Genomic DNA, 26,651 nt, shown 5'->3' with positions numbered 1-26,651 from the left:
TTGCCCTGGCGAGATAGTGTTGCTACAGTGAGGCCCAGGGAAAACACACTGCCTAGAGAAATCCTAGCAGAGCCCTGTGTTTCCCCACAGGAATGTATGTCAGTTTCAGTTCCTTGCCAGCAACGGAGCTCAGAGGCAACGTCAGATTGTGTGTATCTCAGGGAGAGAAAGAACACTGTGACTTCCCCCGTTCCTCTGACGAAAGCGGTTTGAGGGAGAAAAGCGTCCTTTGCTTTCGCTTTCCCGCAAGGAGCTCGGCAGATCTGCCCTACGCGAAGGGCCGTTTTCCCCCGGAGAACTGCCTCGCCGTAGCCCGGTTCTGGAAGTGGAACGAGTATGCAGTGTAAGCGTTCAGCTATTGTGAAGTCTCGCTTTTCCCCGGGGCAAACGAAGCCCCGGGGGAAATCTTAGCAGAGCCCGGCGTCTTTCCACGGTTCAAAGCGTGGAACTGCAGACTCTTTTGCAAAGAAGAGAGCGCCCAGGCAACAGCAGCCCGCTCGTTTCTCAGTGAAAGGGAGAACTCCCTGACTTCATCCAGTCCTCTGAGCAAAGCAGGCAGAGGGAGAGAAACTTTCTTTCCTTCCTCTTTCCTGCCACGAATTCCTCATTTGCTCTTGCAAACGCAGGGCTTCTTCGGAAAAACTACGCCGCGGTGCAGGGATCCTTCCAGAGGAGCAACGACATAGTTTGAGCTGGAAGGGCTTGGTAGAGCAGCCGGGGAGAAAAGGCCTCTTGCTATTCTCTTTTCTTTCTGCCTGAATGCGGTCAATTGGCACTTGCCAAAGCAAGTTTTCCCAGCACAAACTACAAAGCAGCAGCTCTCTCCTGGCAGAGGAAGTGCCATGCAGTGTTGCCCTGGCGAGATAGTGTTGCTACAGTGAGGCCCAGGGAAAACACACTGCCTACAGAAATCCTAGCAAAGCCCTGTGTTTCCCCACAGGAATGTATGTCACTTTCAGTTCCTTGCCAGCAACGGAGCTCAGAGGCAACGTCAGATTGTGTGTATCTCAGGGAGAGAAAGAACACTGTGACTTCCCCCGTTCCTCTGACGAAAGCGGTTAGAGGGAGAAAAGCGTCCTTTGCTTTCGCTTTCCCGCAAGGAGCTCGGCAGATCTGCCCTACGCGAAGGGCCGTTTTCTCCCGGAGAACTGCCTCGCCGTAGCGCGGTTCTGGAAGTGGAACGAGTATGCAGTGTTAGCGTTCAGCTATTGTGAAGGCTCGCTTTGGCCCGGGGCAAACGAAGCGCCGGGGGAAATCTTAGCAGAGCCCGGCGTCTTTCCACGGTTCAAAGCGTAGAACTGCAGACTCTTTTGCAAAGAAGAGAGCGCCCAGGCAACAGCAGCCCACACGTTTCTCAGTGAAAGGGAGAAGTCCCTGACTTCATCCAGTCCTCTGAGCAAAGCAGGCAGAGGGAGAGAAACTTTCTTTCCTTCCTCTTTCCTGCCACGAATTCCTCATTTGCTCTTGCAAACGCAGGGCTTCTTCGGAAAAACTACGCCGCGGTGCAGGGATCCTTCCAGAGGAGCAACGACATAGTTTGAGCTGGAAGGGCTTGGTAGAGCAGCCGGGGAGAAAAGGCCTCTTGCTATTCTCTTTTCTTTCTGCCTGAATGCGGTCAATTGGCACTTGCCAAAGCAAGGTTTCCCAGCACAAACTACAAAGCAGCAGCTCTCTCCTGGCAGAGGAAGTGCCATGCAGTGTTGCCCTGGCGAGATAGTGTTGCTACAGTGAGGCCCAGGGAAAACACACTGCCTAGAGAAATCCTAGCAAAGCCCTGTGTTTCCCCACAGGAATGTATGTCACTTTCAGTTCCTTGCCAGCAACGGAGCTCAGAGGCAACGTCAGATTGTGTGTATCTCAGGGAGAGAAAGAACACTGTGACTTCCCCCGTTCCTCTGACGAAAGCGGTTAGAGGGAGAAAAGCGTCCTTTGCTTTCGCTTTCCCGCAAGGAGCTCGGCAGATCTGCCCTACGCGAAGGGCCGTTTTCTCCCGGAGAACTGCCTCGCCGTAGCCCGGTTCTGGAAGTGGAACGAGTATGCAGTGTTAGCGTTCAGCTATTGTGAAGGCTCGCTTTGGCCCGGGGCAAACGAAGCGCCGGGGGAAATCTTAGCAGAGCCCGGCGCCTTTCCACGGTTCAAAGCGTAGAACTGCAGACTCTTTTGCAAAGAAGAGAGCGCCCAGGCAACAGCAGCCCACACGTTTCTCAGTGAAAGGGAGAAGTCCCTGACTTCATCCAGTCCTCTGAGCAAAGCAGGCAGAGGGAGAGAAACTTTCTTTCCTTCCTCTTTCCTGCCACGAATTCCTCATTTGCTCTTGCAAACGCAGGGCTTCTTCGGAAAAACTACGCCGCGGTGCAGGGATCCTTCCAGAGGAGCAACGACATAGTTTGAGCTGGAAGGGCTTGGCAGAGCAGCCGGGGAGAAAAGGCCTCTTGCTATTCTCTTTTCTTTCTGCCTGAATGCGGTCAATTCGCACTTGCCAAAGCAAGGTTTCCCAGCACAAACTACAAAGCAGCAGCTCTCTCCTGGCAGAGGAAGTGCCATGCAGTGTTGTCCTGGCGAGATAGTGTTGCTACAGTGAGGCCCAGGGAAAACACACTGCCTAGAGAAATCCTAGCAGAGCCCTGTATTTTCCCACAGGAATGTATGTCACTTTCAGTTCCTTGCCAGCAACGGAGCTCAGAGGCAACGTCAGATTGTGTGTATCTCAGGGAGAGAAAGAACACTGTGACTTCCCCCGTTCCTCTGACGAAAGCGGTTAGAGGGAGAAAAGCGTCCTTTGCTTTCGCTTTCCCGCAAGGAGCTCGGCAGATCTGCCCTTCGCGAAGGGCCGTTTTCCCCCGGAGAACTGCCTCGCCGTAGCCCGGTTCTGGAAGTGGAACGAGTATGCAGTGTTAGCGTTCAGCTATTGTGAAGGCTCGCTTTGGCCCGGGGCAAACGAAGCGCCGCGGGAAATCTTAGCAGAGCCCGGCGCCTTTCCACGGTTCAAAGCGTGGAACTGCAGACTCTTTTGCAAAGAAGAGAGCGCCCAGGCAACAGCAGCCCGCACGTTTCTCAGTGAAAGGGAGAAGTCCCTGACTTCATCCAGTCCTCTGAGCAAAGCAGGCAGAGGGAGAGAAACTTTCTTTCCTTCCTCTTTCCTGCCACGAATTCCTCATTTGCTCTTGCAAACGCAGGGCTTCTTCGGAAAAACTACGCCGCGGTGCAGGGATCCTTCCAGAGGAGCAACGACATAGTTTGAGCTGGAAGGGCTTGGCAGAGCAGCCGGGGAGAAAAGGCCTCTTGCTATTCTCTTTTCTTTCTGCCTGAATGCGGTCAATTCGCACTTGCCAAAGCAAGGTTTCGCAGCACAAACTACAAAGCAGCAGCTCTCTCCTGGCAGAGGAAGTGCCATGCAGTGTTGCCCTGGCGAGATAGTGTTGCTACAGTGAGGCCCAGGGAAAACACACTGCCTAGAGAAATCCTAGCAGAGCCCTGTGTTTCCCCACAGGAATGTATGTCAGTTTCAGTTCCTTGCCAGCAACGGAGCTCAGAGGCAACGTCAGATTGTGTGTATCTCAGGGAGAGAAAGAACACTGTGACTTCCCCCGTTCCTCTGACGAAAGCGGTTTGAGGGAGAAAAGCGTCCTTTGCTTTCGCTTTCCCGCAAGGAGCTCGGCAGATCTGCCCTACGCGAAGGGCCGTTTTCCCCCGGAGAACTGCCTCGCCGTAGCCCGGTTCTGGAAGTGGAACGAGTATGCAGTGTTAGCGTTCAGCTATTGTGAAGTCTCGCTTTTCCCCGGGGCAAACGAAGCCCCGGGGGAAATCTTAGCAGAGCCCGGCCTCTTTCCACGGTTCAAAGTGTGGAACTGCAGACTCTTTTGCAAAGAAGAGAGCGCCCAGGCAACAGCAGCCCGCTCGTTTCTCAGTGAAAGGGAGAACTCCCTGACTTCATCCAGTCCTCTGAGCAAAGCAGGCAGAGGGAGAGAAACTTTCTTTCCTTCCTCTTTCCTGCCACGAATTCCTCATTTGCTCTTGCAAACGCAGGGCTTCTTCGGAAAAACTACGCCGCGGTGCAGGGATCCTTCCAGAGGAGCAACGACATAGTTTGAGCTGGAAGGGCTTGGTAGAGCAGCCGGGGAGAAAAGGCCTCTTGCTATTCTCTTTTCTTTCTGCCTGAATGCGGTCAATTGGCACTTGCCAAAGCAAGTTTTCCCAGCACAAACTACAAAGCAGCAGCTCTCTCCTGGCAGAGGAAGTGCCATGCAGTGTTGCCCTGGCGAGATAGTGTTGCTACAGTGAGGCCCAGGGAAAACACACTGCCTAGAGAAATCCTAGCAAAGCCCTGTGTTTCCCCACAGGAATGTATGTCAGTTTCAGTTCCTTGCCAGCAACGGAGCTCAGAGGCAACGTCAGATTGTGTGTATCTCAGGGAGAGAAAGAACACTGTGACTTCCCCCGTTCCTCTGACGAAAGCGGTTAGAGGGAGAAAAGCGTCCTTTGCTTTCGCTTTCCCGCAAGGAGCTCGGCAGATCTGCCCTACGCGAAGGGCCGTTTTCTCCCGGAGAACTGCCTCGCCGTAGCCCGGTTCTGGAAGTGGAACGAGTATGCAGTGTTAGCGTTCAGCTATTGTGAAGGCTCGCTTTGGCCCGGGGCAAACGAAGCGCCGGGGGAAATCTTAGCAGAGCCCGGCGCCTTTCCACGGTTCAAAGCGTAGAACTGCAGACTCTTTTGCAAAGAAGAGAGCGCCCAGGCAACAGCAGCCCACACGTTTCTCAGTGAAAGGGAGAAGTCCCTGACTTCATCCAGTCCTCTGAGCAAAGCAGGCAGAGGGAGAGAAACTTTCTTTCCTTCCTCTTTCCTGCCACGAATTCCTCATTTGCTCTTGCAAACGCAGGGCTTCTTCGGAAAAACTACGCCGCGGTGCAGGGATCCTTCCAGAGGAGCAACGACATAGTTTGAGCTGGAAGGGCTTGGCAGAGCAGCCGGGGAGAAAAGGCCTCTTGCTATTCTCTTTTCTTTCTGCCTGAATGCGGTCAATTCGCACTTGCCAAAGCAAGGTTTCCCAGCACAAACTACAAAGCAGCAGCTCTCTCCTGGCAGAGGAAGTGCCATGCAGTGTTGCCCTGGCGAGATAGTGTTGCTACAGTGAGGCCCAGGGAAAACACACTGCCTACAGAAATCCTAGCAGAGCCCTGTGTTTCCCCACAGGAATGTATGTCAGTTTCAGTTCCTTGCCAGCAACGGAGCTCAGAGGCAACGTCAGATTGTGTGTATCTCAGGGAGAGAAAGAACACTGTGACTTCCCCCGTTCCTCTGACGAAAGCGGTTAGAGGGAGAAAAGCGTCCTTTGCTTTCGCTTTCCCGCAAGGAGCTCGGCAGATCTGCCCTTCGCGAAGGGCCGTTTTCCCCCGGAGAACTGCCTCGCCGTAGCCCGGTTCTGGAAGTGGAACGAGTATGCAGTGTTAGCGTTCAGCTATTGTGAAGGCTCGCTTTGGCCCGGGGCAAACGAAGCGCCGCGGGAAATCTTAGCAGAGCCCGGCGCCTTTCCACGGTTCAAAGCGTGGAACTGCAGACTCTTTTGCAAAGAAGAGAGCGCCCAGGCAACAGCAGCCCGCACGTTTCTCAGTGAAAGGGAGAAGTCCCTGACTTCATCCAGTCCTCTGAGCAAAGCAGGCAGAGGGAGAGAAACTTTCTTTCCTTCCTCTTTCCTGCCACGAATTCCTCATTTGCTCTTGCAAACGCAGGGCTTCTTCGGAAAAACTACGCAGCGGTGCAGGGATCCTTCCAGAGGAGCAACGACATAGTTTGAGCTGGAAGGGCTTGGCAGAGCAGCCGGGGAGAAAAGGCCTCTTGCTATTCTCTTTTCTTTCTGCCTGAATGCGGTCAATTCGCACTTGCCAAAGCAAGGTTTCGCAGCACAAACTACAAAGCAGCAGCTCTCTCCTGGCAGAGGAAGTGCCATGCAGTGTTGCCCTGGCGAGATAGTGTTGCTACAGTGAGGCCCAGGGAAAACACACTGCCTAGAGAAATCCTAGCAGAGCCCTGTGTTTCCCCACAGGAATGTATGTCAGTTTCAGTTCCTTGCCAGCAACGGAGCTCAGAGGCAACGTCAGATTGTGTGTATCTCAGGGAGAGAAAGAACACTGTGACTTCCCCCGTTCCTCTGACGAAAGCGGTTTGAGGGAGAAAAGCGTCCTTTGCTTTCGCTTTCCCGCAAGGAGCTCGGCAGATCTGCCCTACGCGAAGGGCCGTTTTCTCCCGGAGAACTGCCTCGCCGTAGCCCGGTTCTGGAAGTGGAACGAGTATGCAGTGTTAGCGTTCAGCTATTGTGAAGGCTCGCTTTGGCCCGGGGCAAACGAAGCGCCGGGGGAAATCTTAGCAGAGCCCGGCGCCTTTCCACGGTTCAAAGCGTAGAACTGCAGACTCTTTTGCAAAGAAGAGAGCGCCCAGGCAACAGCAGCCCACACGTTTCTCAGTGAAAGGGAGAAGTCCCTGACTTCATCCAGTCCTCTGAGCAAAGCAGGCAGAGGGAGAGAAACTTTCTTTCCTTCCTCTTTCCTGCCACGAATTCCTCATTTGCTCTTGCAAACGCAGGGCTTCTTCGGAAAAACTACGCCGCGGTGCAGGGATCCTTCCAGAGGAGCAACGACATAGTTTGAGCTGGAAGGGCTTGGCAGAGCAGCCGGGGAGAAAAGGCCTCTTGCTATTCTCTTTTCTTTCTGCCTGAATGCGGTCAATTCGCACTTGCCAAAGCAAGGTTTCCCAGCACAAACTACAAAGCAGCAGCTCTCTCCTGGCAGAGGAAGTGCCATGCAGTGTTGCCCTGGCGAGATAGTGTTGCTACAGTGAGGCCCAGGGAAAACACACTGCCTACAGAAATCCTAGCAGAGCCCTGTGTTTCCCCACAGGAATGTATGTCAGTTTCAGTTCCTTGCCAGCAACGGAGCTCAGAGGCAACGTCAGATTGTGTGTATCTCAGGGAGAGAAAGAACACTGTGACTTCCCCCGTTCCTCTGACGAAAGCGGTTAGAGGGAGAAAAGCGTCCTTTGCTTTCGCTTTCCCGCAAGGAGCTCGGCAGATCTGCCCTTCGCGAAGGGCCGTTTTCCCCCGGAGAACTGCCTCGCCGTAGCCCGGTTCTGGAAGTGGAACGAGTATGCAGTGTTAGCGTTCAGCTATTGTGAAGGCTCGCTTTGGCCCGGGGCAAACGAAGCGCCGCGGGAAATCTTAGCAGAGCCCGGCGCCTTTCCACGGTTCAAAGCGTGGAACTGCAGACTCTTTTGCAAAGAAGAGAGCGCCCAGGCAACAGCAGCCCGCACGTTTCTCAGTGAAAGGGAGAAGTCCCTGACTTCATCCAGTCCTCTGAGCAAAGCAGGCAGAGGGAGAGAAACTTTCTTTCCTTCCTCTTTCCTGCCACGAATTCCTCATTTGCTCTTGCAAACGCAGGGCTTCTTCGGAAAAACTACGCAGCGGTGCAGGGATCCTTCCAGAGGAGCAACGACATAGTTTGAGCTGGAAGGGCTTGGCAGAGCAGCCGGGGAGAAAAGGCCTCTTGCTATTCTCTTTTCTTTCTGCCTGAATGCGGTCAATTCGCACTTGCCAAAGCAAGGTTTCGCAGCACAAACTACAAAGCAGCAGCTCTCTCCTGGCAGAGGAAGTGCCATGCAGTGTTGCCCTGGCGAGATAGTGTTGCTACAGTGAGGCCCAGGGAAAACACACTGCCTAGAGAAATCCTAGCAGAGCCCTGTGTTTCCCCACAGGAATGTATGTCAGTTTCAGTTCCTTGCCAGCAACGGAGCTCAGAGGCAACGTCAGATTGTGTGTATCTCAGGGAGAGAAAGAACACTGTGACTTCCCCCGTTCCTCTGACGAAAGCGGTTTGAGGGAGAAAAGCGTCCTTTGCTTTCGCTTTCCCGCAAGGAGCTCGGCAGATCTGCCCTACGCGAAGGGCCGTTTTCCCCCGGAGAACTGCCTCGCCGTAGCCCGGTTCTGGAAGTGGAACGAGTATGCAGTGTTAGCGTTCAGCTATTGTGAAGGCTCGCTTTGGCCCGGGGCAAACGAAGCCCCGGGGGAAATCTTAGCAGAGCCCGGCGTCTTTCCACGGTTCAAAGCGTGGAACTGCAGACTCTTTTGCAAAGAAGAGAGCGCCCAGGCAACAGCAGCCCGCTCGTTTCTCAGTGAAAGGGAGAACTCCCTGACTTCATCCAGTCCTCTGAGCAAAGCAGGCAGAGGGAGAGAAACTTTCTTTCCTTCCTCTTTCCTGCCACGAATTCCTCATTTGCTCTTGCAAACGCAGGGCTTCTTCGGAAAAACTACGCCGCGGTGCAGGGATCCTTCCAGAGGAGCAACGACATAGTTTGAGCTGGAAGGGCTTGGTAGAGCAGCCGGGGAGAAAAGGCCTCTTGCTATTCTCTTTTCTTTCTGCCTGAATGCGGTCAATTGGCACTTGCCAAAGCAAGTTTTCCCAGCACAAACTACAAAGCAGCAGCTCTCTCCTGGCAGAGGAAGTGCCATGCAGTGTTGCCCTGGCGAGATAGTGTTGCTACAGTGAGGCCCAGGGAAAACACACTGCCTACAGAAATCCTAGCAAAGCCCTGTGTTTCCCCACAGGAATGTATGTCACTTTCAGTTCCTTGCCAGCAACGGAGCTCAGAGGCAACGTCAGATTGTGTGTATCTCAGGGAGAGAAAGAACACTGTGACTTCCCCCGTTCCTCTGACGAAAGCGGTTAGAGGGAGAAAAGCGTCCTTTGCTTTCGCTTTCCCGCAAGGAGCTCGGCAGATCTGCCCTACGCGAAGGGCCGTTTTCTCCCGGAGAACTGCCTCGCCGTAGCCCGGTTCTGGAAGTGGAACGAGTATGCAGTGTTAGCGTTCAGCTATTGTGAAGGCTCGCTTTGGCCCGGGGCAAACGAAGCGCCGGGGGAAATCTTAGCAGAGCCCGGCGCCTTTCCACGGTTCAAAGCGTAGAACTGCAGACTCTTTTGCAAAGAAGAGAGCGCCCAGGCAACAGCAGCCCACACGTTTCTCAGTGAAAGGGAGAAGTCCCTGACTTCATCCAGTCCTCTGAGCAAAGCAGGCAGAGGGAGAGAAACTTTCTTTCCTTCCTCTTTCCTGCCACGAATTCCTCATTTGCTCTTGCAAACGCAGGGCTTCTTCGGAAAAACTACGCCGCGGTGCAGGGATCCTTCCAGAGGAGCAACGACATAGTTTGAGCTGGAAGGGCTTGGCAGAGCAGCCGGGGAGAAAAGGCCTCTTGCTATTCTCTTTTCTTTCTGCCTGAATGCGGTCAATTCGCACTTGCCAAAGCAAGGTTTCCCAGCACAAACTACAAAGCAGCAGCTCTCTCCTGGCAGAGGAAGTGCCATGCAGTGTTGCCCTGGCGAGATAGTGTTGCTACAGTGAGGCCCAGGGAAAACACACTGCCTAGAGAAATCCTAGCAGAGCCCTGTGTTTCCCCACAGGAATGTATGTCAGTTTCAGTTCCTTGCCAGCAACGGAGCTCAGAGGCAACGTCAGATTGTGTGTATCTCAGGGAGAGAAAGAACACTGTGACTTCCCCCGTTCCTCTGACGAAAGCGGTTTGAGGGAGAAAAGCGTCCTTTGCTTTCGCTTTCCCGCAAGGAGCTCGGCAGATCTGCCCTACGCGAAGGGCCGTTTTCCCCCGGAGAACTGCCTCGCCGTAGCCCGGTTCTGGAAGTGGAACGAGTATGCAGTGTTAGCGTTCAGCTATTGTGAAGTCTCGCTTTTCCCCGGGGCAAACGAAGCCCCGGGGGAAATCTTAGCAGAGCCCGGCCTCTTTCCACGGTTCAAAGTGTGGAACTGCAGACTCTTTTGCAAAGAAGAGAGCGCCCAGGCAACAGCAGCCCGCTCGTTTCTCAGTGAAAGGGAGAACTCCCTGACTTCATCCAGTCCTCTGAGCAAAGCAGGCAGAGGGAGAGAAACTTTCTTTCCTTCCTCTTTCCTGCCACGAATTCCTCATTTGCTCTTGCAAACGCAGGGCTTCTTCGGAAAAACTACGCCGCGGTGCAGGGATCCTTCCAGAGGAGCAACGACATAGTTTGAGCTGGAAGGGCTTGGTAGAGCAGCCGGGGAGAAAAGGCCTCTTGCTATTCTCTTTTCTTTCTGCCTGAATGCGGTCAATTGGCACTTGCCAAAGCAAGTTTTCCCAGCACAAACTACAAAGCAGCAGCTCTCTCCTGGCAGAGGAAGTGCCATGCAGTGTTGCCCTGGCGAGATAGTGTTGCTACAGTGAGGCCCAGGGAAAACACACTGCCTAGAGAAATCCTAGCAAAGCCCTGTGTTTCCCCACAGGAATGTATGTCAGTTTCAGTTCCTTGCCAGCAACGGAGCTCAGAGGCAACGTCAGATTGTGTGTATCTCAGGGAGAGAAAGAACACTGTGACTTCCCCCGTTCCTCTGACGAAAGCGGTTAGAGGGAGAAAAGCGTCCTTTGCTTTCGCTTTCCCGCAAGGAGCTCGGCAGATCTGCCCTACGCGAAGGGCCGTTTTCTCCCGGAGAACTGCCTCGCCGTAGCCCGGTTCTGGAAGTGGAACGAGTATGCAGTGTTAGCGTTCAGCTATTGTGAAGGCTCGCTTTGGCCCGGGGCAAACGAAGCGCCGGGGGAAATCTTAGCAGAGCCCGGCGCCTTTCCACGGTTCAAAGCGTAGAACTGCAGACTCTTTTGCAAAGAAGAGAGCGCCCAGGCAACAGCAGCCCACACGTTTCTCAGTGAAAGGGAGAAGTCCCTGACTTCATCCAGTCCTCTGAGCAAAGCAGGCAGAGGGAGAGAAACTTTCTTTCCTTCCTCTTTCCTGCCACGAATTCCTCATTTGCTCTTGCAAACGCAGGGCTTCTTCGGAAAAACTACGCCGCGGTGCAGGGATCCTTCCAGAGGAGCAACGACATAGTTTGAGCTGGAAGGGCTTGGCAGAGCAGCCGGGGAGAAAAGGCCTCTTGCTATTCTCTTTTCTTTCTGCCTGAATGCGGTCAATTCGCACTTGCCAAAGCAAGGTTTCCCAGCACAAACTACAAAGCAGCAGCTCTCTCCTGGCAGAGGAAGTGCCATGCAGTGTTGCCCTGGCGAGATAGTGTTGCTACAGTGAGGCCCAGGGAAAACACACTGCCTACAGAAATCCTAGCAGAGCCCTGTGTTTCCCCACAGGAATGTATGTCAGTTTCAGTTCCTTGCCAGCAACGGAGCTCAGAGGCAACGTCAGATTGTGTGTATCTCAGGGAGAGAAAGAACACTGTGACTTCCCCCGTTCCTCTGACGAAAGCGGTTTGAGGGAGAAAAGCGTCCTTTGCTTTCGCTTTCCCGCAAGGAGCTCGGCAGATCTGCCCTTCGCGAAGGGCCGTTTTCCCCCGGAGAACTGCCTCGCCGTAGCCCGGTTCTGGAAGTGGAACGAGTATGCAGTGTTAGCGTTCAGCTATTGTGAAGGCTCGCTTTGGCCCGGGGCAAACGAAGCGCCGCGGGAAATCTTAGCAGAGCCCGGCGCCTTTCCACGGTTCAAAGCGTGGAACTGCAGACTCTTTTGCAAAGAAGAGAGCGCCCAGGCAACAGCAGCCCGCACGTTTCTCAGTGAAAGGGAGAAGTCCCTGACTTCATCCAGTCCTCTGAGCAAAGCAGGCAGAGGGAGAGAAACTTTCTTTCCTTCCTCTTTCCTGCCACGAATTCCTCATTTGCTCTTGCAAACGCAGGGCTTCTTCGGAAAAACTACGCAGCGGTGCAGGGATCCTTCCAGAGGAGCAACGACATAGTTTGAGCTGGAAGGGCTTGGCAGAGCAGCCGGGGAGAAAAGGCCTCTTGCTATTCTCTTTTCTTTCTGCCTGAATGCGGTCAATTCGCACTTGCCAAAGCAAGGTTTCGCAGCACAAACTACAAAGCAGCAGCTCTCTCCTGGCAGAGGAAGTGCCATGCAGTGTTGCCCTGGCGAGATAGTGTTGCTACAGTGAGGCCCAGGGAAAACACACTGCCTAGAGAAATCCTAGCAGAGCCCTGTGTTTCCCCACAGGAATGTATGTCAGTTTCAGTTCCTTGCCAGCAACGGAGCTCAGAGGCAACGTCAGATTGTGTGTATCTCAGGGAGAGAAAGAACACTGTGACTTCCCCCGTTCCTCTGACGAAAGCGGTTTGAGGGAGAAAAGCGTCCTTTGCTTTCGCTTTCCCGCAAGGAGCTCGGCAGATCTGCCCTACGCGAAGGGCCGTTTTCTCCCGGAGAACTGCCTCGCCGTAGCCCGGTTCTGGAAGTGGAACGAGTATGCAGTGGTAGCGTTCAGCTATTGTGAAGGCTCGCTTTGGCCCGGGGCAAACGAAGCGCCGGGGGAAATCTTAGCAGAGCCCGGCGCCTTTCCACGGTTCAAAGCGTAGAACTGCAGACTCTTTTGCAAAGAAGAGAGCGCCCAGGCAACAGCAGCCCACACGTTTCTCAGTGAAAGGGAGAAGTCCCTGACTTCATCCAGTCCTCTGAGCAAAGCAGGCAGAGGGAGAGAAACTTTCTTTCCTTCCTCTTTCCTGCCACGAATTCCTCATTTGCTCTTGCAAACGCAGGGCTTCTTCGGAAAAACTACGCCGCGGTGCAGGGATCCTTCCAGAGGAGCAACGACATAGTTTGAGCTGGAAGGGCTTGGCAGAGCAGCCGGGGAGAAAAGGCCTCTTGCTATTCTCTTTTCTTTCTGCCTGAATGCGGTCAATTCGCACTTGCCAAAGCAAGGTTTCCCAGCACAAACTACAAAGCAGCAGCTCTCTCCTGGCAGAGGAAGTGCCATGCAGTGTTGCCCTGGCGAGATAGTGTTGCTACAGTGAGGCCCAGGGAAAACACACTGCCTACAGAAATCCTAGCAGAGCCCTGTGTTTCCCCACAGGAATGTATGTCAGTTTCAGTTCCTTGCCAGCAACGGAGCTCAGAGGCAACGTCAGATTGTGTGTATCTCAGGGAGAGAAAGAACACTGTGACTTCCCCCGTTCCTCTGACGAAAGCGGTTAGAGGGAGAAAAGCGTCCTTTGCTTTCGCTTTCCCGCAAGGAGCTCGGCAGATCTGCCCTTCGCGAAGGGCCGTTTTCCCCCGGAGAACTGCCTCGCCGTAGCCCGGTTCTGGAAGTGGAACGAGTATGCAGTGTTAGCGTTCAGCTATTGTGAAGGCTCGCTTTGGCCCGGGGCAAACGAAGCGCCGCGGGAAATCTTAGCAGAGCCCGGCGCCTTTCCACGGTTCAAAGCGTGGAACTGCAGACTCTTTTGCAAAGAAGAGAGCGCCCAGGCAACAGCAGCCCGCACGTTTCTCAGTGAAAGGGAGAAGTCCCTGACTTCATCCAGTCCTCTGAGCAAAGCAGGCAGAGGGAGAGAAACTTTCTTTCCTTCCTCTTTCCTGCCACGAATTCCTCATTTGCTCTTGCAAACGCAGGGCTTCTTCGGAAAAACTACGCAGCGGTGCAGGGATCCTTCCAGAGGAGCAACGACATAGTTTGAGCTGGAAGGGCTTGGCAGAGCAGCCGGGGAGAAAAGGCCTCTTGCTATTCTCTTTTCTTTCTGCCTGAATGCGGTCAATTCGCACTTGCCAAAGCAAGGTTTCGCAGCACAAACTACAAAGCAGCAGCTCTCTCCTGGCAGAGGAAGTGCCATGCAGTGTTGCCCTGGCGAGATAGTGTTGCTACAGTGAGGCCCAGGGAAAACACACTGCCTAGAGAAATCCTAGCAGAGCCCTGTGTTTCCCCACAGGAATGTATGTCAGTTTCAGTTCCTTGCCAGCAACGGAGCTCAGAGGCAACGTCAGATTGTGTGTATCTCAGGGAGAGAAAGAACACTGTGACTTCCCCCGTTCCTCTGACGAAAGCGGTTTGAGGGAGAAAAGCGTCCTTTGCTTTCGCTTTCCCGCAAGGAGCTCGGCAGATCTGCCCTACGCGAAGGGCCGTTTTCCCCCGGAGAACTGCCTCGCCGTAGCCCGGTTCTGGAAGTGGAACGAGTATGCAGTGTTAGCGTTCAGCTATTGTGAAGGCTCGCTTTGGCCCGGGGCAAACGAAGCCCCGGGGGAAATCTTAGCAGAGCCCGGCGTCTTTCCACGGTTCAAAGCGTGGAACTGCAGACTCTTTTGCAAAGAAGAGAGCGCCCAGGCAACAGCAGCCCGCTCGTTTCTCAGTGAAAGGGAGAACTCCCTGACTTCATCCAGTCCTCTGAGCAAAGCAGGCAGAGGGAGAGAAACTTTCTTTCCTTCCTCTTTCCTGCCACGAATTCCTCATTTGCTCTTGCAAACGCAGGGCTTCTTCGGAAAAACTACGCCGCGGTGCAGGGATCCTTCCAGAGGAGCAACGACATAGTTTGAGCTGGAAGGGCTTGGTAGAGCAGCCGGGGAGAAAAGGCCTCTTGCTATTCTCTTTTCTTTCTGCCTGAATGCGGTCAATTGGCACTTGCCAAAGCAAGTTTTCCCAGCACAAACTACAAAGCAGCAGCTCTCTCCTGGCAGAGGAAGTGCCATGCAGTGTTGCCCTGGCGAGATAGTGTTGCTACAGTGAGGCCCAGGGAAAACACACTGCCTACAGAAATCCTAGCAAAGCCCTGTGTTTCCCCACAGGAATGTATGTCACTTTCAGTTCCTTGCCAGCAACGGAGCTCAGAGGCAACGTCAGATTGTGTGTATCTCAGGGAGAGAAAGAACACTGTGACTTCCCCCGTTCCTCTGACGAAAGCGGTTAGAGGGAGAAAAGCGTCCTTTGCTTTCGCTTTCCCGCAAGGAGCTCGGCAGATCTGCCCTACGCGAAGGGCCGTTTTCTCCCGGAGAACTGCCTCGCCGTAGCCCGGTTCTGGAAGTGGAACGAGTATGCAGTGTTAGCGTTCAGCTATTGTGAAGGCTCGCTTTGGCCCGGGGCAAACGAAGCGCCGGGGGAAATCTTAGCAGAGCCCGGCGCCTTTCCACGGTTCAAAGCGTAGAACTGCAGACTCTTTTGCAAAGAAGAGAGCGCCCAGGCAACAGCAGCCCACACGTTTCTCAGTGAAAGGGAGAAGTCCCTGACTTCATCCAGTCCTCTGAGCAAAGCAGGCAGAGGGAGAGAAACTTTCTTTCCTTCCTCTTTCCTGCCACGAATTCCTCATTTGCTCTTGCAAACGCAGGGCTTCTTCGGAAAAACTACGCCGCGGTGCAGGGATCCTTCCAGAGGAGCAACGACATAGTTTGAGCTGGAAGGGCTTGGCAGAGCAGCCGGGGAGAAAAGGCCTCTTGCTATTCTCTTTTCTTTCTGCCTGAATGCGGTCAATTCGCACTTGCCAAAGCAAGGTTTCCCAGCACAAACTACAAAGCAGCAGCTCTCTCCTGGCAGAGGAAGTGCCATGCAGTGTTGCCCTGGCGAGATAGTGTTGCTACAGTGAGGCCCAGGGAAAACACACTGCCTAGAGAAATCCTAGCAGAGCCCTGTGTTTCCCCACAGGAATGTATGTCAGTTTCAGTTCCTTGCCAGCAACGGAGCTCAGAGGCAACGTCAGATTGTGTGTATCTCAGGGAGAGAAAGAACACTGTGACTTCCCCCGTTCCTCTGACGAAAGCGGTTTGAGGGAGAAAAGCGTCCTTTGCTTTCGCTTTCCCGCAAGGAGCTCGGCAGATCTGCCCTACGCGAAGGGCCGTTTTCCCCCGGAGAACTGCCTCGCCGTAGCCCGGTTCTGGAAGTGGAACGAGTATGCAGTGTTAGCGTTCAGCTATTGTGAAGTCTCGCTTTTCCCCGGGGCAAACGAAGCCCCGGGGGAAATCTTAGCAGAGCCCGGCCTCTTTCCACGGTTCAAAGTGTGGAACTGCAGACTCTTTTGCAAAGAAGAGAGCGCCCAGGCAACAGCAGCCCGCTCGTTTCTCAGTGAAAGGGAGAACTCCCTGACTTCATCCAGTCCTCTGAGCAAAGCAGGCAGAGGGAGAGAAACTTTCTTTCCTTCCTCTTTCCTGCCACGAATTCCTCATTTGCTCTTGCAAACGCAGGGCTTCTTCGGAAAAACTACGCCGCGGTGCAGGGATCCTTCCAGAGGAGCAACGACATAGTTTGAGCTGGAAGGGCTTGGTAGAGCAGCCGGGGAGAAAAGGCCTCTTGCTATTCTCTTTTCTTTCTGCCTGAATGCGGTCAATTGGCACTTGCCAAAGCAAGTTTTCCCAGCACAAACTACAAAGCAGCAGCTCTCTCCTGGCAGAGGAAGTGCCATGCAGTGTTGCCCTGGCGAGATAGTGTTGCTACAGTGAGGCCCAGGGAAAACACACTGCCTAGAGAAATCCTAGCAAAGCCCTGTGTTTCCCCACAGGAATGTATGTCAGTTTCAGTTCCTTGCCAGCAACGGAGCTCAGAGGCAACGTCAGATTGTGTGTATCTCAGGGAGAGAAAGAACACTGTGACTTCCCCCGTTCCTCTGACGAAAGCGGTTAGAGGGAGAAAAGCGTCCTTTGCTTTCGCTTTCCCGCAAGGAGCTCGGCAGATCTGCCCTACGCGAAGGGCCGTTTTCTCCCGGAGAACTGCCTCGCCGTAGCCCGGTTCTGGAAGTGGAACGAGTATGCAGTGTTAGCGTTCAGCTATTGTGAAGGCTCGCTTTGGCCCGGGGCAAACGAAGCGCCGGGGGAAATCTTAGCAGAGCCCGGCGCCTTTCCACGGTTCAAAGCGTAGAACTGCAGACTCTTTTGCAAAGAAGAGAGCGCCCAGGCAACAGCAGCCCACACGTTTCTCAGTGAAAGGGAGAAGTCCCTGACTTCATCCAGTCCTCTGAGCAAAGCAGGCAGAGGGAGAGAAACTTTCTTTCCTTCCTCTTTCCTGCCACGAATTCCTCATTTGCTCTTGCAAACGCAGGGCTTCTTCGGAAAAACTACGCCGCGGTGCAGGGATCCTTCCAGAGGAGCAACGACATAGTTTGAGCTGGAAGGGCTTGGCAGAGCAGCCGGGGAGAAAAGGCCTCTTGCTATTCTCTTTTCTTTCTGCCTGAATGCGGTCAATTCGCACTTGCCAAAGCAAGGTTTCCCAGCACAAACTACAAAGCAGCAGCTCTCTCCTGGCAGAGGAAGTGCCATGCAGTGTTGCCCTGGCGAGATAGTGTTGCTACAGTGAGGCCCAGGGAAAACACACTGCCTACAGAAATCCTAGCAGAGCCCTGTGTTTCCCCACAGGAATGTATGTCAGTTTCAGTTCCTTGCCAGCAACGGAGCTCAGAGGCAACGTCAGATTGTGTGTATCTCAGGGAGAGAAAGAACACTGTGACTTCCCCCGTTCCTCTGACGAAAGCGGTTAGAGGGAGAAAAGCGTCCTTTGCTTTCGCTTTCCCGCAAGGAGCTCGGCAGATCTGCCCTTCGCGAAGGGCCGTTTTCCCCCGGAGAACTGCCTCGCCGTAGCCCGGTTCTGGAAGTGGAACGAGTATGCAGTGTTAGCGTTCAGCTATTGTGAAGGCTCGCTTTGGCCCGGGGCAAACGAAGCGCCGCGGGAAATCTTAGCAGAGCCCGGCGCCTTTCCACGGTTCAAAGCGTGGAACTGCAGACTCTTTTGCAAAGAAGAGAGCGCCCAGGCAACAGCAGCCCGCACGTTTCTCAGTGAAAGGGAGAAGTCCCTGACTTCATCCAGTCCTCTGAGCAAAGCAGGCAGAGGGAGAGAAACTTTCTTTCCTTCCTCTTTCCTGCCACGAATTCCTCATTTGCTCTTGCAAACGCAGGGCTTCTTCGGAAAAACTACGCAGCGGTGCAGGGATCCTTCCAGAGGAGCAACGACATAGTTTGAGCTGGAAGGGCTTGGCAGAGCAGCCGGGGAGAAAAGGCCTCTTGCTATTCTCTTTTCTTTCTGCCTGAATGCGGTCAATTCGCACTTGCCAAAGCAAGGTTTCGCAGCACAAACTACAAAGCAGCAGCTCTCTCCTGGCAGAGGAAGTGCCATGCAGTGTTGCCCTGGCGAGATAGTGTTGCTACAGTGAGGCCCAGGGAAAACACACTGCCTAGAGAAATCCTAGCAGAGCCCTGTGTTTCCCCACAGGAATGTATGTCAGTTTCAGTTCCTTGCCAGCAACGGAGCTCAGAGGCAACGTCAGATTGTGTGTATCTCAGGGAGAGAAAGAACACTGTGACTTCCCCCGTTCCTCTGACGAAAGCGGTTTGAGGGAGAAAAGCGTCCTTTGCTTTCGCTTTCCCGCAAGGAGCTCGGCAGATCTGCCCTACGCGAAGGGCCGTTTTCTCCCGGAGAACTGCCTCGCCGTAGCCCGGTTCTGGAAGTGGAACGAGTATGCAGTGTTAGCGTTCAGCTATTGTGAAGGCTCGCTTTGGCCCGGGGCAAACGAAGCGCCGGGGGAAATCTTAGCAGAGCCCGGCGCCTTTCCACGGTTCAAAGCGTAGAACTGCAGACTCTTTTGCAAAGAAGAGAGCGCCCAGGCAACAGCAGCCCACACGTTTCTCAGTGAAAGGGAGAAGTCCCTGACTTCATCCAGTCCTCTGAGCAAAGCAGGCAGAGGGAGAGAAACTTTCTTTCCTTCCTCTTTCCTGCCACGAATTCCTCATTTGCTCTTGCAAACGCAGGGCTTCTTCGGAAAAACTACGCCGCGGTGCAGGGATCCTTCCAGAGGAGCAACGACATAGTTTGAGCTGGAAGGGCTTGGCAGAGCAGCCGGGGAGAAAAGGCCTCTTGCTATTCTCTTTTCTTTCTGCCTGAATGCGGTCAATTCGCACTTGCCAAAGCAAGGTTTCCCAGCACAAACTACAAAGCAGCAGCTCTCTCCTGGCAGAGGAAGTGCCATGCAGTGTTGCCCTGGCGAGATAGTGTTGCTACAGTGAGGCCCAGGGAAAACACACTGCCTACAGAAATCCTAGCAGAGCCCTGTGTTTCCCCACAGGAATGTATGTCAGTTTCAGTTCCTTGCCAGCAACGGAGCTCAGAGGCAACGTCAGATTGTGTGTATCTCAGGGAGAGAAAGAACACTGTGACTTCCCCCGTTCCTCTGACGAAAGCGGTTAGAGGGAGAAAAGCGTCCTTTGCTTTCGCTTTCCCGCAAGGAGCTCGGCAGATCTGCCCTTCGCGAAGGGCCGTTTTCCCCCGGAGAACTGCCTCGCCGTAGCCCGGTTCTGGAAGTGGAACGAGTATGCAGTGTTAGCGTTCAGCTATTGTGAAGGCTCGCTTTGGCCCGGGGCAAACGAAGCGCCGCGGGAAATCTTAGCAGAGCCCGGCGCCTTTCCACGGTTCAAAGCGTGGAACTGCAGACTCTTTTGCAAAGAAGAGAGCGCCCAGGCAACAGCAGCCCGCACGTTTCTCAGTGAAAGGGAGAAGTCCCTGACTTCATCCAGTCCTCTGAGCAAAGCAGGCAGAGGGAGAGAAACTTTCTTTCCTTCCTCTTTCCTGCCACGAATTCCTCATTTGCTCTTGCAAACGCAGGGCTTCTTCGGAAAAACTACGCAGCGGTGCAGGGATCCTTCCAGAGGAGCAACGACATAGTTTGAGCTGGAAGGGCTTGGCAGAGCAGCCGGGGAGAAAAGGCCTCTTGCTATTCTCTTTTCTTTCTGCCTGAATGCGGTCAATTCGCACTTGCCAAAGCAAGGTTTCGCAGCACAAACTACAAAGCAGCAGCTCTCTCCTGGCAGAGGAAGTGCCATGCAGTGTTGCCCTGGCGAGATAGTGTTGCTACAGTGAGGCCCAGGGAAAACACACTGCCTAGAGAAATCCTAGCAGAGCCCTGTGTTTCCCCACAGGAATGTATGTCAGTTTCAGTTCCTTGCCAGCAACGGAGCTCAGAGGCAACGTCAGATTGTGTGTATCTCAGGGAGAGAAAGAACACTGTGACTTCCCCCGTTCCTCTGACGAAAGCGGTTTGAGGGAGAAAAGCGTCCTTTGCTTTCGCTTTCCCGCAAGGAGCTCGGCAGATCTGCCCTACGCGAAGGGCCGTTTTCCCCCGGAGAACTGCCTCGCCGTAGCCCGGTTCTGGAAGTGGAACGAGTATGCAGTGTTAGCGTTCAGCTATTGTGAAGGCTCGCTTTGGCCCGGGGCAAACGAAGCCCCGGGGGAAATCTTAGCAGAGCCCGGCGTCTTTCCACGGTTCAAAGCGTGGAACTGCAGACTCTTTTGCAAAGAAGAGAGCGCCCAGGCAACAGCAGCCCGCTCGTTTCTCAGTGAAAGGGAGAACTCCCTGACTTCATCCAGTCCTCTGAGCAAAGCAGGCAGAGGGAGAGAAACTTTCTTTCCTTCCTCTTTCCTGCCACGAATTCCTCATTTGCTCTTGCAAACGCAGGGCTTCTTCGGAAAAACTACGCCGCGGTGCAGGGATCCTTCCAGAGGAGCAACGACATAGTTTGAGCTGGAAGGGCTTGGTAGAGCAGCCGGGGAGAAAAGGCCTCTTGCTATTCTCTTTTCTTTCTGCCTGAATGCGGTCAATTGGCACTTGCCAAAGCAAGTTTTCCCAGCACAAACTACAAAGCAGCAGCTCTCTCCTGGCAGAGGAAGTGCCATGCAGTGTTGCCCTGGCGAGATAGTGTTGCTACAGTGAGGCCCAGGGAAAACACACTGCCTACAGAAATCCTAGCAAAGCCCTGTGTTTCCCCACAGGAATGTATGTCACTTTCAGTTCCTTGCCAGCAACGGAGCTCAGAGGCAACGTCAGATTGTGTGTATCTCAGGGAGAGAAAGAACACTGTGACTTCCCCCGTTCCTCTGACGAAAGCGGTTAGAGGGAGAAAAGCGTCCTTTGCTTTCGCTTTCCCGCAAGGAGCTCGGCAGATCTGCCCTACGCGAAGGGCCGTTTTCTCCCGGAGAACTGCCTCGCCGTAGCCCGGTTCTGGAAGTGGAATGAGTATGCAGTGTTAGCGTTCAGCTATTGTGAAGGCTCGCTTTGGCCCGGGGCAAACGAAGCGCCGGGGGAAATCTTAGCAGAGCCCGGCGTCTTTCCACGGTTCAAAGCGTAGAACTGCAGACTCTTTTGCAAAGAAGAGAGCGCCCAGGCAACAGCAGCCCACACGTTTCTCAGTGAAAGGGAGAAGACCCTGACTTCATCCAGTCCTCTGAGCAAAGCAGGCAGAGGGAGAGAAACTTTCTTTCCTTCCTCTTTCCTGCCACGAATTCCTCATTTGCTCTTGCAAACGCAGGGCTTCTTCGGAAAAACTACGCCGCGGTGCAGGGATCCTTCCAGAGGAGCAACGACATAGTTTGAGCTGGAAGGGCTTGGTAGAGCAGCCGGGGAGAAAAGGCCTCTTGCTATTCTCTTTTCTTTCTGCCTGAATGCGGTCAATTGGCACTTGCCAAAGCAAGGTTTCCCAGCACAAACTACAAAGCAGCAGCTCTCTCCTGGCAGAGGAAGTGCCATGCAGTGTTGCCCTGGCGAGACAGTGTTGCTACAGTGAGGCCCAGGGAAAACACACTGCCTAGAGAAATCCTAGCAAAGCCCTGTGTTTCCCCACAGGAATGTATGTCACTTTCAGTTCCTTGCCAGCAACGGAGCTCAGAGGCAACGTCAGATTGTGTGTATCTCAGGGAGAGAAAGAACACTGTGACTTCCCCCGTTCCTCTGACGAAAGCGGTTAGAGGGAGAAAAGCGTCCTTTGCTTTCGCTTTCCCGCAAGGAGCTCGGCAGATCTGCCCTTCGCGAAGGGCCGTTTTCCCCCGGAGAACTGCCTCGCCGTAGCCCGGTTCTGGAAGTGGAACGAGTATGCAGTGTTAGCGTTCAGCTATTGTGAAGGCTCGCTTTGGCCCGGGGCAAACGAAGCGCCGCGGGAAATCTTAGCAGAGCCCGGCGCCTTTCCACGGTTCAAAGCGTGGAACTGCAGACTCTTTTGCAAAGAAGAGAGCGCCCAGGCAACAGCAGCCCGCACGTTTCTCAGGGAAAGGGAGAAGTCCCTGACTTCATCCAGTCCTCTGAGCAAAGCAGGCAGAGGGAGAGAAACTTTCTTTCCTTCCTCTTTCCTGCCACGAATTCCTCATTTGCTCTTGCAAACGCAGGGCTTCTTCGGAAAAACTACGCCGCGGTGCAGGGATCCTTCCAGAGGAGCAACGACATAGTTTGAGCTGGAAGGGCTTGGCAGAGCAGCCGGGGAGAAAAGGCCTCTTGCTATTCTCTTTTCTTTCTGCCTGAATGCGGTCAATTCGCACTTGCCAAAGCAAGGTTTCGCAGCACAAACTACAAAGCAGCAGCTCTCTCCTGGCAGAGGAAGTGCCATGCAGTGTTGCCCTGGCGAGATAGTGTTGCTACAGTGAGGCCCAGGGAAAACACACTGCCTAGAGAAATCCTAGCAGAGCCCTGTGTTTCCCCACAGGAATGTATGTCAGTTTCAGTTCCTTGCCAGCAACGGAGCTCAGAGGCAACGTCAGATTGTGTGTATCTCAGGGAGAGAAAGAACACTGTGACTTCCCCCGTTCCTCTGACGAAAGCGGTTTGAGGGAGAAAAGCGTCCTTTGCTTTCGCTTTCCCGCAAGGAGCTCGGCAGATCTGCCCTACGCGAAGGGCCGTTTTCCCCCGGAGAACTGCCTCGCCGTAGCCCGGTTCTGGAAGTGGAACGAGTATGCAGTGTTAGCGTTCAGCTATTGTGAAGTCTCGCTTTTCCCCGGGGCAAACGAAGCCCCGGGGGAAATCTTAGCAGAGCCCGGCGTCTTTCCACGGTTCAAAGCGTGGAACTGCAGACTCTTTTGCAAAGAAGAGAGCGCCCAGGCAACAGCAGCCCGCTCGTTTCTCAGTGAAAGGGAGAACTCCCTGACTTCATCCAGTCCTCTGAGCAAAGCAGGCAGAGGGAGAGAAACTTTCTTTCCTTCCTCTTTCCTGCCACGAATTCCTCATTTGCTCTTGCAAACGCAGGGCTTCTTCGGAAAAACTACGCCGCGGTGCAGGGATCCTTCCAGAGGAGCAACGACATAGTTTGAGCTGGAAGGGCTTGGTAGAGCAGCCGGGGAGAAAAGGCCTCTTGCTATTCTCTTTTCTTTCTGCCTGAATGCGGTCAATTGGCACTTGCCAAAGCAAGTTTTCCCAGCACAAACTACAAAGCAGCAGCTCTCTCCTGGCAGAGGAAGTGCCATGCAGTGTTGCCCTGGCGAGATAGTGTTGCTACAGTGAGGCCCAGGGAAAACACACTGCCTAGAGAAATCCTAGCAAAGCCCTGTGTTTCCCCACAGGAATGTATGTCACTTTCAGTTCCTTGCCAGCAACGGAGCTCAGAGGCAACGTCAGATTGTGTGTATCTCAGGGAGAGAAAGAACACTGTGACTTCCCCCGTTCCTCTGACGAAAGCGGTTAGAGGGAGAAAAGCGTCCTTTGCTTTCGCTTTCCCGCAAGGAGCTCGGCAGATCTGCCCTACGCGAAGGGCCGTTTTCTCCCGGAGAACTGCCTCGCCGTAGCCCGGTTCTGGAAGTGGAACGAGTATGCAGTGTTAGCGTTCAGCTATTGTGAAGGCTCGCTTTGGCCCGGGGCAAACGAAGCGCCGCGGGAAATCTTAGCAGAGCCCGGCGCCTTTCCACGGTTCAAAGCGTGGAACTGCAGACTCTTTTGCAAAGAAGAGAGCGCCCAGGCAACAGCAGCCCGCACGTTTCTCAGTGAAAGGGAGAAGTCCCTGACTTCATCCAGTCCTCTGAGCAAAGCAGGCAGAGGGAGAGAAACTTTCTTTCCTTCCTCTTTCCTGCCACGAATTCCTCATTTGCTCTTGCAAACGCAGGGCGTCTTCGGAAAAACTACGCCGCGGTGCAGGGATCCTTCCAGAGGAGCAACGACATAGTTTGAGCTGGAAGGGCTTGGCAGAGCAGCCGGGGAGAAAAGGCCTCTTGCTATTCTCTTTTCTTTCTGCCTGAATGCGGTCAATTCGCACTTGCCAAAGCAAGGTTTCCCAGCACAAACTACAAAGCAGCAGCTCTCTCCTGGCAGAGGAAGTGCCATGCAGTGTTGCCCTGGCGAGATAGTGTTGCTACAGTGAGGCCCAGGGAAAACACACTGCCTACAGAAATCCTAGCAGAGCCCTGTGTTTCCCCACAGGAATGTATGTCAGTTTCAGTTCCTTGCCAGCAACGGAGCTCAGAGGCAACGTCAGATTGTGTGTATCTCAGGGAGAGAAAGAACACTGTGACTTCCCCCGTTCCTCTGACGAAAGCGGTTAGAGGGAGAAAAGCGTCCTTTGCTTTCGCTTTCCCGCAAGGAGCTCGGCAGATCTGCCCTTCGCGAAGGGCCGTTTTCCCCTGGAGAACTGCCTCGCCGTAGCCCGGTTCTGGAAGTGGAACGAGTATGCAGTGTTAGCGTTCAGCTATTGTGAAGGCTCGCTTTGGCCCGGGGCAAACGAAGCGCCGCGGGAAATCTTAGCAGAGCCCGGCGCCTTTCCACGGTTCAAAGCGTGGAACTGCAGACTCTTTTGCAAAGAAGAGAGCGCCCAGGCAACAGCAGCCCGCACGTTTCTCAGTGAAAGGGAGAAGTCCCTGACTTCATCCAGTCCTCTGAGCAAAGCAGGCAGAGGGAGAGAAACTTTCTTTCCTTCCTCTTTCCTGCCACGAATTCCTCATTTGCTCTTGCAAACGCAGGGCTTCTTCGGAAAAACTACGCCGCGGTGCAGGGATCCTTCCAGAGGAGCAACGACATAGTTTGAGCTGGAAGGGCTTGGCAGAGCAGCCGGGGAGAAAAGGCCTCTTGCTATTCTCTTTTCTTTCTGCCTGAATGCGGTCAATTCGCACTTGCCAAAGCAAGGTTTCGCAGCACAAACTACAAAGCAGCAGCTCTCTCCTGGCAGAGGAAGTGCCATGCAGTGTTGCCCTGGCGAGATAGTGTTGCTACAGTGAGGCCCAGGGAAAACACACTGCCTAGAGAAATCCTAGCAAAGCCCTGTGTTTCCCCACAGGAATGTATGTCACTTTCAGTTCCTTGCCAGCAACGGAGCTCAGAGGCAACGTCAGATTGTGTGTATCTCAGGGAGAGAAAGAACACTGTGACTTCCCCCGTTCCTCTGACGAAAGCGGTTAGAGGGAGAAAAGCGTCCTTTGCTTTCGCTTTCCCGCAAGGAGCTCGGCAGATCTGCCCTACGCGAAGGGCCGTTTTCTCCCGGAGAACTGCCTCGCCGTAGCCCGGTTCTGGAAGTGGAACGAGTATGCAGTGTTAGCGTTCAGCTATTGTGAAGGCTCGCTTTGGCCCGGGGCAAACGAAGCGCCGGGGGAAATCTTAGCAGAGCCCGGCGCCTTTCCACGGTTCAAAGCGTAGAACTGCAGACTCTTTTGCAAAGAAGAGAGCGCCCAGGCAACAGCAGCCCACGCGTTTCTCAGTGAAAGGGAGAAGTCCCTGACTTCATCCAGTCCTCTGAGCAAAGCAGGCAGAGGGAGAGAAACTTTCTTTCCTTCCTCTTTCCTGCCACGAATTCCTCATTTGCTCTTGCAAACGCAGGGCTTCTTCGGAAAAACTACACCGCGGTGCAGGGATCCTTCCAGAGGAGCAACGACATAGTTTGAGCTGGAAGGGCTTGGTAGAGCAGCCGGGGAGAAAAGGCCTCTTGCTATTCTCTTTTCTTTCTGCCTGAATGCGGTCAATTGGCACTTGCCAAAGCAAGTTTTCCCAGCACAAACTACAAAGCAGCAGCTCTCTCCTGGCAGAGGAAGTGCCATGCAGTGTTGCCCTGGCGAGATAGTGTTGCTACAGTGAGGCCCAGGGAAAACACACTGCCTACAGAAATCCTAGCAGAGCCCTGTGTTTCCCCACAGGAATGTATGTCAGTTTCAGTTCCTTGCCAGCAACGGAGCTCAGAGGCAACGTCAGATTGTGTGTATCTCAGGGAGAGAAAGAACACTGTGACTTCCCCCGTTCCTCTGACGAAAGCGGTTAGAGGGAGAAAAGCGTCCTTTGCTTTCGCTTTCCCGCAAGGAGCTCGGCAGATCTGCCCTTCGCGAAGGGCCGTTTTCCCCCGGAGAACTGCCTCGCCGTAGCCCGGTTCTGGAAGTGGAACGAGTATGCAGTGTTAGCGTTCAGCTATTGTGAAGGCTCGCTTTGGCCCGGGGCAAACGAAGCGCCGCGGGAAATCTTAGCAGAGCCCGGCGCCTTTCCACGGTTCAAAGCGTGGAACTGCAGACTCTTTTGCAAAGAAGAGAGCGCCCAGGCAACAGCAGCCCGCACGTTTCTCAGTGAAAGGGAGAAGTCCCTGACTTCATCCAGTCCTCTGAGCAAAGCAGGCAGAGGGAGAGAAACTTTCTTTCCTTCCTCTTTCCTGCCACGAATTCCTCATTTGCTCTTGCAAACGCAGGGCGTCTTCGGAAAAACTACGCCGCGGTGCAGGGATCCTTCCAGAGGAGCAACGACATAGTTTGAGCTGGAAGGGCTTGGCAGAGCAGCCGGGGAGAAAAGGCCTCTTGCTATTCTCTTTTCTTTCTGCCTGAATGCGGTCAATTCGCACTTGCCAAAGCAAGGTTTCCCAGCACAAACTACAAAGCAGCAGCTCTCTCCTGGCAGAGGAAGTGCCATGCAGTGTTGCCCTGGCGAGATAGTGTTGCTACAGTGAGGCCCAGGGAAAACACACTGCCTACAGAAATCCTAGCAGAGCCCTGTGTTTCCCCACAGGAATGTATGTCAGTTTCAGTTCCTTGCCAGCAACGGAGCTCAGAGGCAACGTCAGATTGTGTGTATCTCAGGGAGAGAAAGAACACTGTGACTTCCCCCGTTCCTCTGACGAAAGCGGTTAGAGGGAGAAAAGCGTCCTTTGCTTTCGCTTTCCCGCAAGGAGCTCGGCAGATCTGCCCTTCGCGAAGGGCCGTTTTCCCCTGGAGAACTG

The sequence above is a fragment of the Elephas maximus genome, chromosome 13 (genome assembly GCF_024166365.1).
Source record: "Elephas maximus indicus isolate mEleMax1 chromosome 13, mEleMax1 primary haplotype, whole genome shotgun sequence".
In the NCBI taxonomy this organism is placed as follows: Eukaryota; Metazoa; Chordata; class Mammalia; order Proboscidea; family Elephantidae; genus Elephas; species Elephas maximus.
Note: the sequence above shows the minus strand (reverse complement) of the source record.